A 13661-nucleotide genomic window follows, 5' to 3' on the forward strand; every position below is an offset into this window, starting at 1 on the left:
CGTTTTAAGAGCAGAAAAATTTTTGCCAACAACCAGCCACGTTGGAGTGCTCTACCCTTTAAGCCAAACTGCCGACTGGTGAATTCTTCCACAATTTTAGAAGTTATAAAGTTATCCGTAAACAAACACAAGTTTGTTTGTTTTTTGTTTTTTTGAAGCATCCAAATGTATTGTAGAACAAGTAGAGAGATAATCTTTTTACCAACACGTAAATAATGAACAGTATATATAAAGGATAAAATCCTTTTAAGGAGTGGGAGTTCAATCCTCATGGCTGGTTGCTGGCGAATTTTCCTGCCCTTAAAAGGGTTTTATCTTTCATATATACTGTTCAGTATTTAGGTATTAAAAAGCAAATTATCTTTTTACTTATTCTTCAATACATTTCAATGCTTCAAAAAAATACCAACCTTATGTTTATACAGTTCTATATTTAAGAGATGAGGAATTATGTACATTATTTACATTTGACGAATATTTGTCCTCATCTTGGTTGTTTTTAACACATTTCGGCTGATATACCCTCCAGCCTTCATCAGGTGTCTTGGGGAAATTTCGAACCTGGATTCTCATTCCTAAGGTATTTTTCGATGTTGTTGTTGTTGTTATTATTATTATTATTATTATTATTATTGTTATTATTATTATTGTTATTATTATTATTATTATTATTATTCAGGTCACTGCTTGGAATAGAACTTGGAATCTTGGGGTTAGTAGCCTGCACTCTTAACCACTACGCCATATGCCTGTGGGCATACGTTTGTTTACATATGATGTAATCTATAATAATAAAGATTTTTTTTTTAGTTATATGGACTCATAGTGCTGGTTTCCCTGTTTCTACAATGCATATGAAATAATCCATTGCAGGATTATTCACTTTTGCCAGCTGAGTGGACTGGGGCAATGTGAAACAAAGTGTTTTGCTCAAGAACACAACCCATCGCCTGGTCCAGGAATTGAAACCACAATCTTATAGTCATGAGTCCAGCATCCTCACCACTGAGCCATGTGACTCTGCATGAGTTAAATAACCATACTTAAATTCCATTAACTGTGTACATCTTTGCAAACATAAAAACCTACATGACACAATTCCAATGGTAACCACATGCAATATGGTTGTACCCACAGCAATATACATGCAAAACATGCATCTAACATGCTTGTACCCCTTCATGCTCATCTACATTTAGTCATGTAACAATACACATTTTGCAACATGCACATAAGCCATGCTTTTTACAGACAACCTGCTCACACATTTCCATCCTTTAGAATTGCTTTTTTTACCTGTAATACCCTTTCCTTTTCTTTACCTCTTTCATTTACCATTAACTTGGTAAGAATCATGCAACTGTGCATGTGCAGTTTTGTTCCCCAGAACATCTGCTTTTCCTTCCTCTTCTGCTTTTCTTTGAAGGTAGACCAAAGTCCAAAGTGTAGAACTTATGGCGTTACATTCCTTTCTTTTTCTCCCATCTCTAAGATTTGCATTTCTGTTGTTTGTTTGCTTATTTTGTTGCTGTTGTTCCAGACACACTTCCTATTCTACAACATGAAGATTTCGGTCCTCAAGCATTAACCATCATCTCAATCAATTTGGTTTTCGAGTAAAACATTGAAGAAGCTCAACAAAAACGCATAGGTCAAAATATAATGTAATTCACAGACATGTTAATTCTTTTAAAATATTTGGAAAACAAACTTTGGAAATTGCATTTAACATTAGGAAATAACTAAAGAATGAGTATTTTAGAAAAAAATTTGTATATCAGATGCAAAAATATTTTTGCTTCATTTATAGAGAAGTCAGTGCTATGTGAAAATAAAGCAATTTCATATCTGAATGCACGGAATCTGTTTAATGTTGAAATAAGTAAACATATGAGTGTGGAAGGATGGATGGTTATAAATGATTAAATATAAGAATATTGCATATATACAGGAATATTGTGTACACAGCTATTAACGTGTACAAATATTTAAATATTGTGTATCCAAATATTAATGTGTGTGTGTGTGTGTATATACATACATACATATATATATATATATATATATATATATATGCAAATGGTTCAAATATACAGGCAACAAACGACAAAGATAGGTGAGGGAACGACAAGCTGTTGTATTATATGTGTGTGTGTGTTTGTGTGTGTGTGTGTGTATATATACATATATATATATATATATATATATATATATATATATATATACATATAGTTAATAAAAAAAATGAAGAAAAACACAAGTAAAAAACAACATGAGGACAGGTAAAGTATTAACGAGACGCTCAGGGAAGGAAAGAAAGGGTGTTTTACATTTCGAGCAAAGCTCTTCTTCAGAAACAGGAGACAGAGGAAAGTCTAAGAGAAAAGGAAAAACGGAGGAAAAAAATTCACAAACGATTCACATGGACAAAGAAAAAGTGTTTTCAAAGACGGGAGGGTGTAAGAGAGGATGCTTATAGCCATTGGAATAAGAGAAAAAGAGCCAAGGATGGCAGTGCAGAAGATATGAGAGGCAGCAGAAAATGTGTCTTGCTGGTTGTGGAGCAAGAGTGATTCAAACTGGGAGATGACGATCAGTGATCTGGCCACCTCTGCTGACACACCAATGGGAAGATATTGTGTTCCAAAGTCAAAACACCTGATGACTGTTGGATATTGTCTGATGGAATCAGCTCCTTCTGGCCAATGTTCCATTCACCTAAGTGAATAGAAAAGAAGCTCCTTCTTTTAGGTGTTAACTAAATTCAAGCATTGAAGGGACCAGTTTGAAGGAAATTTGACCTGTAGTACTAGAGAGGTGAACTATTATAAGGAATGCAGTTCTATATTTAAGAGATGAGGAATTATGTACATTATTTACATTATTTACATTATATTTGTCCTCATCTTGTTTATTGTTAACACGCTTTGGCTGATATACCCTCCAGCCTTCATCAGTTTCTTGGTGGAATTTCGAACTTGCTTTCTCATTCTTACGGTATTTTTTGATGTTATTGTTGTTGTTCTTCTTCTTCAGGTCACTGCCTGGAATCGAACTTGGAATCTTGGGGTTTAATGAATGTGTCTTTTTCATCCATTAATGTATGAGCATAATTTTACTCTGAATAATGATAATGATAATAATAATAATAATATCGAAAGATACCTTAGGAGTGAGAACCAGGGTTTGAAATTTCCCCAAGACACCTGATGAAGGCTGGAGGGTATATCAGCCGAAATGTTGTGTTATCAACAAACAAGACGAGGACAAATATCCGTCAAATGTAAATAATGTAAATAATGTATTCCATTGAAATCTCCTTATTAGAATGTTGAAACAAAACTTGCTGTATTCCAAGTCCAATCTTGATCAAGCTGAGCTTTGATCTCAGACTTTCACAACAGCAGCTAGAAGATAATTCTTCTGCTCTATAATGGGCAACGAACACAGAAGATCTTCAGAGTTGAATATGATCCTTTGGCTATGCAAAGTTCAGTTGGCGAAGCAGTTGATTATAATAACAATTGACAGCTGTGTGTAGGAGATATAATTATGTTGGCATGAGCCTAAAATAAATTAGATTGTGTATGATACATGAAAAAATGTCATGAGTTGGTGGCAGAAGACAGCTCTTGATATATTTTCACATTCCATCTCCGAATGCAAAACACAGCATCACCAAAACCTGCAAAATATTGACAAGTATATTATTAAATAATCATGTTAAATTACATATTTACTGGCGTAGAGTAAGAAAAATGCTGATACATTAAATGTGTTGCTTATACTTTGGCAAATACAGTGAAAGTAAATTTAATCTCTCAACATTCGAAAGCAGTAAATGGGCAATTTAGAACATTTGCTTTGGAATTTATTGGTTGTAATTTCAATGTAAAGAATTGTTCTGTTCAGCATTATATGCAGACTTAAATTCAGTAATTTATTTCACCCCAGCTTTATACCTAACCATAATCATATAATCCAAAATCAAAGCAGTTAAATTGTTGGACTTTTGACCACAGAGTTATGTATTCAAACATCTGCAGCCATCACTGCATTGAACCCTTCACAAGGTAATTTACACGGCTTGACTCATTCTGCGTTGCTAAATTATACACATCCCTGCAATTTCACATAAAAACACATAAATGACGCTGTTGTAAACTGCTTAATTATAAAATCTCATTTGCCAGTAATTCTCATGGGAACTATATTATATCTTGTACATCTGTAGGGAAAATCTGAACTTAAACAGTGTAACAATAACAATATTATTTGCATTTCAAGGTGTTGAGCTGGCAGAAATGTTAGCACACGGGGCGAAATGCTTAGCATTATTCGGTCTGTCGTTACATTCAGAGTTCAAATTCCGCCAAGGTTGACTTTGCCTTTCACCCTTTTGGGGTCGATAAATTAAGTACCAGTTGTGCAGTGGTGTCGATATAATCGACTTAATCCGTTTGTATGTCCTTGTTTGTCCTCTCTGTCTTTAGCCCCTTGTGGGTAGTAAAGAAATAAGTATTTCGTCTGCCGCTACATTCTGAGTTCAAATTCCGCCAAAGGTCGATTTTGCCTTTCATCCTTTTGGGGTCGATAAATTAAGTGCCAGTTACGCACTGGGATTGATGTAATCGACTTAATCCCTTTGTCTGTCCTTGTTTCTCCCCTCTATTTTAGCCCCATGTGGGCAATAAAGAAATAAGAAACGTTAGCATGCTGGCCAAAATGCTGAGCAGTATTTCATCTGCCATTACGTTCTGAGTTCAAATTCCGCCGAAGGTCGACTTTGCCTTTCATCCTTTTGGGGTTGATAAATTAAGTGCCAGTTATACACTGTGGTCTATGTAATCAACTTAATCCCTTTGTCTGTCCTTGTTTGTCTCCTCTATGTTTAGCCCCTTGTGGGCAATAAAGAAATAAGAAATATTAGCATGCCAGGCGAAATGCTTAGCAGTATTTCGTCTGCCGCTACGTTCTGAGTTCAAATTCCGCTGAGGTCGACTTTGCCTTTCATCCTTTCGGGATCGATAAATTTAGTACCAGTTACGCATTGGGGTCAATGTAATCCACTTAATCCGTTTGTCTGTCCTTGTTTGGCCCCTCTGTGTTTAGCCCCTTGTGGGTAGTAAAGAAATAGGTATTTTGTCTGTCTTTACATTCTGAGTTCAAAATCCACTGAGGTCAACTTTGCCTTTCATCCTTTTGGGATTGATAAATTAAGTACCAGTTGCATACAGGGATTGATCTAATCAACTATCCGCCCCCCCCCCCCCGTCAAAAAAAAAATGGGGGTCATGTGCCTAGAGTAGAAAAGAGTATTATTTGCATTTCATGACAGATATTTGCCAATATCGTAAATTCCAGAAATCATTCTAAACGGAAAAGTACTTTCCTTTCAAATTATTAACACTAGAACTAATGAATGTATTTATAAATTTCTGTCTTTCATTTTTACCTTAAAAGCACCCACATTAATAATTTTTTATGTATTCATAAATACTTAAGTTTAAATATAATTTTCAATGCTTTTAATTTATACAAAAAGGGTTTTTAGATATTCTTTTGACAGTTGAGGTCAGATATCTCTGTTTATTATAATATCAAGTTATTCAACAATATATATAAAAAAGCACTTAGTTCAAAATATAATTTATATAATATTTGATGTTTAGTTATTATCAGATATCTACTGGGAAAGTGTTTCTCAATATTTCACTTTCACTGACATCTTTTCTCAAACAAAATTCTAAAATTCTTTATTTGTTAACCACAAAACATAATTCACATCATTTGATAAAATTAATGTTTTTAATAAATTTTTCATATCTTACTCTTTTAACTTGCTCTAAAGAGGTTGTTTCCACCAAATAATGTTAACTTTAGTATGTTTAAATATTTGTTGTGCAAGAATTTTTATGTGAAGTCGTGTGTTGAAACAGATATTGTTATATTTCGGAATGGTCATATTGCCAGTTTAGCCAATAAAAACACACACACTATATACTTGGTGTTATTTTGCTTCAGTGTTATTTATTTTTTACATTAATCTTAATCTTATTTCGGTCAGAGTTCTTTCGTCACACTCCTGTGACCGCATCAGTGGTCCTTTGTTAACTTTAATAGAATTGAACAATTACAAAAATGGTACTAACATATATGCACATGAACTAGTATGTGTCAGTGCTACATAAAGAGTATCCATACAGGCGCCAAGTATGAAGCACCCATGCTGGTGCCAGCATAAATGCAAGAAACGTCTATGCTGGCATAATGTCACAAGCACCCAGTACACTCTGTAAAGTGGTTGGCATTGGGAAGGGCAACTAGCTGTAGGTTGTTGTTGTTGCTGTTTGTTCCTTCTCAAGCTATGCTTGGCTCATAAGGACTGGTTTCCCGGTTTCCTTGGCATATAGGTTCCCCACCTGGACGAGATGCCGGTCTGTCGCAGGTGAGCGGCAAGATGCAGGAGGAAAGAGTGAGAGAAAGTTGTGGCGAAAGAGTCAGCAGAAGTTCGCCATTACCTTCTGCCAGAGCTGTGTGGAGCTTAGGTGTTTCGCTCATAAACACACACATTGCCCAGTCTGAGATTCATCAACCGCAAGTCTGTTGCTCTAACCACTAGGTCTTATGCCTCCACTCCTAGCTGTAGGAACCATGCCAAAAAAACCAAAAAAAACAGACAATGGAAACTGGTGTAGCTTCTGGCCTTACAAGCTCTGGTCAAATTGTCCAATGCATGCCAGCATGGAAGACAGACATTAAATGATGATGATGATGGTGATATTTAAATATATCATCAATAATATCAAAATTCTGCAATGGTACACAGAAGAGTAAATAACTTGAGGTATTCAATTTGGTGAATTTTCATTTTGAATTTAGATCCTGTCAAGGTTTTCTTTCCCTTTCAGCCTCCCAATATTAGTTGAATAATTACCAGAAGAATCGAAAGGGAATTTTGGATTACCTCCTCTATTTTCGGAGTTAAACGGTTGCCTGTTGAAACTAATATTTGATTGTCTTCTTCTTATATCTTTCTTGGCTTGGCTTCACTGATGAAGATCAGGAAGGCTGTTTTCTAAGTCCATCTGCATGCTTGTTCATGGCTGATAAGGCTGATGTGGAACTGACATATCCGATTGTAGTGACGAGAGGGGTGTGATTGTTCAGGGAGCAATGATGCAGCTACATTGTTTTTTCACTTCTGATGTTTGTCTTAAAGAGAGGCACTGCAAGGGATCTCAAAGGAGGAAATAACATCGCTGATGGTATGGCACCAAGTGACACAGTCAGCAGCTAGAGTGGACCACTCACCATAATCAATGTCACAAACACAATAGGACTGCTTCAGACAATCCTTGTCATGCTTCCTTGTTTGAGGAGTCTGAGATGATAGTAGTAGAAGACCCAGGACTCCTACTGCTATCGTGAGAACAACCGCCCCATAGATGCTGACTTTTGTGCCGATCTTAAGATGCTTGTTGTTCCACACATGCTCGCACAGTCTGCCAAATGCTTTGTTTGCCTTTGCAAGTCTGTTGTCAATTTAATTGTTGATACTTGCATCTAACGAGATGGTGCATCCAAGATAAGTGAACTGCTGTACCGACTTCTGTTCTGTTTTGGCAATGGTGATGTGGGGCAGGTTGTAATCTTTCTGAGGAGCTGGTTGGTGTAGGGCTTCAGTCTTTTTCAAGCTTACTCCCAGGGCTCCGACAATTATTGGTACCACTGCTACCTTTTTCATCGACCACAACTGCTTAACTTCCCAAGCTAACCTGTCATATCTCTTGACTTGTCATTATTATTATTATTATTATTATTATTATTATAATTATTGCTAAGGTAGGAAGCTGGTAGAATTGTTTGGTGGAATTTATTCAGATTTTATGTTTTAAGTTCAACTTGGCTTTTCATCCTTTTGGTAGTGGTGGTGGTGGTGGGCGGAGGGTGTTGATAAATTAAGGACCAGTTGAAAAACTGGGATCAATGTAATCAGTTAGCCACCTCCTCCAAAATTTCTGGCCTTGTGCCTATAGCAGAAAGAATCATTATTAAAGCTGTTGTTGCTATGATTGTTGTTGTTGGTGGTGGTGTTGGTTACAGTAATACTAAAACATACAAAGTCTGCTGTAGACTAAAACTTTTACATTTAACAGAAACACCAAAAGAAATGAGCAAAGCGATTTGCCAATCGACTCAGCAACTCATTCAACTCTTCATATTTTTCTTATATTTTAGAAAAATGTTGAGATCAGAAAGGGGTTAATCATGTGACGCCTGTAATTATAGGAAGCTAATTACAGAGTGGTTATTTCAATACATGCTTCATTTTCTAAATTGAAGTTAATTACTGCACAAATTAAAATAGGAAATTTTAATTTTGATAATCTAAGATAAAATTTTTTTGTCAAGTCTATAAAATGGAAGCAATTGTATAAAAATTATATTTTAGACTGGTATTGTGCAATATGCAAGAGAGAAGCTGGTACCCCACTGTTGACTTAGACCCCCTGGGTATAAACATGTACTATGTAATAGACACAAACTTCAGCTTTAACTCTTTAGCATTCAAATCATTTTTCAAATTTTATGCTTATTGTCATTGTTTTCAATTAACCATTTATTATCTTGTAGCTTTGAGATTTCAAAGATGTGATTGTATATTTTTAGAATGACATTGTAGGGTAAGTGTGAGAGGCCAGTTCTGGCCAGTTTGAACACAAAACGGATAGAATATTTGGGCTGGATATGGTCAGTTTAAATGCAAGAGAGTTAAGTGTAAAGGATATTAAATAACTGGTTTCTAACAATGAGAGAAATCAATTATATAATACCCACATATTTGTGGTGGAGGAATGTAGTCAACGATATTGATCCAGTATTCAAATTGGATTTATTTCATCAGTTTTGTGATTGTTACAGCGTCGCCTTACTAGCACTTGTGCTTGTGGCATGTGAAATATGCGAGCGAGGTCGTCGCCAGTGCTGCTGGACTGGCTCCTGTGCAGGTGGCACGTAAAAAGCACCATTTGGGTGTGGCCATTGCCAGTACCACAAAACTGGCCCTCGTGCTGGTGGCACGTAAAAGCACCCACTACACTCTCAAAGTGGTTGGCGTTAGGAAGGCATCCAGCTGTAGAAACTCTGCCAGATCAGATTGGAGTCTGGTTCGCCAGACCTCAGTCAAATCGTCCAACCCATGCCAGCATGAAAAGCGGACGTTAAATGATGATGATGATGATGGGTTTCCAGCTGGAAGAGTGAAATAAAACCTTGGTGGAATTTCGTTTTAGAAGGCACATAGCTGTATGGTTGAGACGTTTTGAGTTCAATCCTATTGTGTAGCATCTTTGGCAATGGTCTTCTACTACGGCTCAGTGCCACTCATTGCAAAGTTTGTGAGTGAGGTTTGAAGACAGAAAATTAGGAAATCCATTAGATGTATGTGTGCATATCTATCTATTTACCTATCTATCTATCTGTCCTTAGGGTTTTGTCTCATTAAAGTTTCAAGTAAAGGTAGGTGAATGTAGCAAAGATGGTGCATGTGAGTGAGAAAACTATTTTGAGCATGATCCTGTAAATCAAAAAAAGAGAGAGAGCTTTTTGCTCTCATATGTTTATTCCCTCCCTGCCTGAGGTTACTGTGGTCTTTTCCATAGGCTTTTCTTTCCACGGATAAACCTAATCTTGCTTTTTACATTTATAAAATTCTTCTGTGATACAGGAACCTTAAAATTTTTTTTAATCTTTTTTCCCGATCCCTTTTGATCGGAATCTTACTTTTCTTTTCTTATTTTCCCATTTTTTTTTTTGGAAAAGAAAAGCTCTACATTTGTATTTGTCCCCTCTGTGTTCAGCCCTGTGTCGCCAATAAAGAAAGTTATCTACCTATCTATCAATCTATTTATCTATCTATTAACCTGTCTGTCTGTCTATATTTGTCTAGCTGCCTGCCTGTCTATATATCTGCCTGCCTGACTATCTACCTGTCTGTCTGGCTGTCTGTCTATCTGTCTGGCAGTCTATATATCTATATGTCTGTCTGTCTGTCTGTCTGTCTGTCTGTCTATCTATCTGTCTATCTATCTATCTATCTATCTATCTATCTATCTCTATCTATCTCTATCTATTTATCTGTCTACCTACCAATCATCATCATCATCATCATCATCATCATCATCATCATCATCTTTTAATGTCCACTTTTCCTTATTCCCACGAGTCAGACAGAACTTCTTGAGGCAGATTTTCTACAGCCTGGTAAACTTCCTGTTGCAAACTCTCACCTGTTTCTAAGCAACTCATTCCCAAAGGCCTCATATGTTCTTTTCCACTGAAGACAGGAAATGAACGATATTGCATATTTAATGGTGATGCTTGTGTGCAACCATGGTATCAAGTCAAAGGCATACACGAATATATACACACAAACATACACAGATGTATACAGAGGGCTTCTTTCAGTTTCTGTCCAGCAAATCCACCAACAAGGCTTTAGTTGACCAAGGGCTATACTAGAACACGTTTGACTAAAATAATGCACAAATAATACACAGTGGAACAGAACCCAAGACCATATCGTTGGGAAGCAATCTTCATTTTCTTCTTCTTCATCTCCTCCTCCTCCTCCTCCTTCTTTTTTCCTCCTTTCCTCCTCCTCCTCAATTTTCTTCTTTTCCTCCTTTCCTCCTCCTCGTGCTCCTCTTCCTCTTCATGTCTGTGTATATAATATATATATATATATATGTATATATATATATAAATGTGCATATGTGTAGATGTGAATGTGTATAAATAAAGAATAAATAAATATATATATATACACACACACACATGCACATACATGTACACACATGTACATACGTGTGTGCATGAGTATATATACATGCATATATATGTATAAATATATATATATATATATATATATATATATATATATATATATATATATATATATATATATTTGTGCATGTAAGTACTTTTCAGTCGATTCATTTAAAATACATTTTCACAGGAAGTTTTCCTTTCCCTCCGCCGTGCAATAGAGAACATCCTGAGCTCTAAAACTGTCACCTTGAATCAATTATTTTAGTCACATCCTTGAATTAACAGATGCGGCAGTGAAGAGGAAAACAAAGAATTGATCAGTCGATGGCAGAATACAATATTTAATGTATGATTTCACAAACTATTTACTAAGTTTATGCATGAATAGCATAAAATATACGAGAAAAATACTTTATACTTTGGAAATATTTTATAGGTATTGTTGACGAAACTTAGTCTATCAAAAGATGTAAAGTGTGAAGAATTCTTCGGGAAAGTATAAAACATGTTGAGTGTAATAATCGTTTTTTGTCTCATGGAAGAGATATGGCATATATTTGTAATTCAAATACAGTGTTAGAATCGACTGGAAGGTGAAATTAGTTCCACTCTGCATTTCCAATCATTTTAAATGTAATATTGAAAGTTAAATAACAAAGTTCTATATTCTGCAATTGGAATAACTTTATATGCACAATACACAGATTTATGTATGTATGTATATACACTCTCACGTATTTATATACAAATATATGAGCATATACACATATATGCATAAATCTATCTATCTGTCTGTCTGTTGAATTATTCATCTATCTGTCTGTCTGTCTGGCAGTCTATCTATCTATCTATCTATCTATCTATCTATCTATCTATCTATCTATCTATCTATCTATCTATCTATCTGTTTGTCTGTCTATCTATCTGTTTGTCTGTCTGTTTTGCTACCATTCTGTCTGTCTGCCTAACTATTTAACTATCTGTCTGTCTGTCTGTTTGCATGTCTATCTATCTATCTATCTATCTATCTATCTATCTATCTATCTATCTATCTATCTATATATTTATCTTTCTCTCTTTTTCTCTATCTATTTATCTCTCTATCTGTTTGTCTGTCTGTTTTGCTATCTATCTGTCTGTCTGTCTAACTAGTTATCTATCTGTCTGTCTTTCTGTTTGCCTATCTATTTATCGATATATATATATATCTCTCTCTCTCTCTCTCTCTCTCTCTCTTTTTCTCTATCTATCTATCTATCTATCTATCTGTCTGTCTGTCTATCAATCTATCTATCTGTGTATCTATCTATCTATTTATCTCTCTTTCTCTCTTTCTCTCTATCTATCTATCTATACATACATATACTCATGTATAAATATGCATATATATATATTAGTATGTATTTATTTATGAGACAGATACATAGGTAGGGGAAAAAAAATGGGCCATAAATATTCATTAAATGGAAGTAGACTGACCAAGGCTCGGAAGACATTTGGAGATGGCTTTCGTAAGTAATATACCTACAACAGCCATGTTTCAAAGTGTTAAATTTGCAAACATTCACAGCTTCATACCATCTGAGAACTTTGTGATGGCAGTGGTGGTGGTGGGGGTTCTGGTATACAGGGAGAGAATCACACTCGTAAAATATTTATTAGCCAATGTACCAACCAACTTGGAATGCTCTGTTGTATCGTTATTGTTTGTATGTGTGTATGTGTGTGTATGCATGTATGTGTGTATGTGTGTGTATGTGTGTGTGTATGTGTGTGTATGTACATATGTATGTGTGTGTATGTATGTGTGTGTATGTATATGTGTGTATGTATGTATGTATGTATGTGTGTGTGTATGTATGTATGTGTGTGTGTGCATGTATGTGCGTATGTGTGTATATGTATGTATGTATGTGTGTGTATGTATGTTTATGTGTGTATGTATGTATGTGTGCATGTATGTATGTATGTGTGCATGTATGTATGTATGTACGTATGTATGTTTGTATGTATGTATATATGCATGTATGTATGTGTAGATTTGTATGATTTATATATGTATTCTCATGCATATAGTTACATATCTAGACATGCTCATATATATTTAAATGACAAACTTCTGGAAAGTTTTACAGATTTTTACAGTTCCAGTGATGGATTGGATCTGTAGTCTTTGAATTAGCTTTCTCCTTTCTGGTTTTAAGAAGCCTAATTTCTTAAGATTGGTGTTTAGGCAGTGTGTTACATCAGTGTGTTATATATCCAAGGGCCCCAATAATTACAGGTATTAACCTGAACTTGTAATCTGGATAGAGTAACTGCAGATTTCTCAATCATTCAGCATAGGTATTCTCTTTCCCACTGATCTTCAGCTTTACATTAACACCCGATGGGCAGCTAATGTCCACAACTGTGCACAGTTTCTCTTCTCTATCCCAAATTATCAAACCAGGTGTTGTGCTTACATTGTATTGAGGTTTTCATTGGGACATTCCACCAATACTCCTTTTTATTATGAGTGGCTATGTTTTCCACTATTCTGGGGGTTCTTATTTCCTTGTCCTTAGGATTATCCTTCCGACGGATCTCGTTATATGGTGTCCTAACTACAACACCATATCTCATTGGCAGATGATACCATGATGACATTTTCAGACAATGGCTTATGATGTGGGTGATATCTTCAGTGTTGATACCACAAAGTCTGCATCAATTGTCACATTTTACTGCATTTCCTGCATCTCTATTCCTTCTGTACATCAGGTATTTGGTTGACATTTCCTGATCCTGGATTGCAAACGCATACCCTTCAAAGTGAGAGGTAGTAA

Source organism: Octopus sinensis, linkage group LG2 (genome assembly GCF_006345805.1).
Source record: "Octopus sinensis linkage group LG2, ASM634580v1, whole genome shotgun sequence".
In the NCBI taxonomy this organism is placed as follows: domain Eukaryota; kingdom Metazoa; phylum Mollusca; class Cephalopoda; order Octopoda; family Octopodidae; genus Octopus; species Octopus sinensis.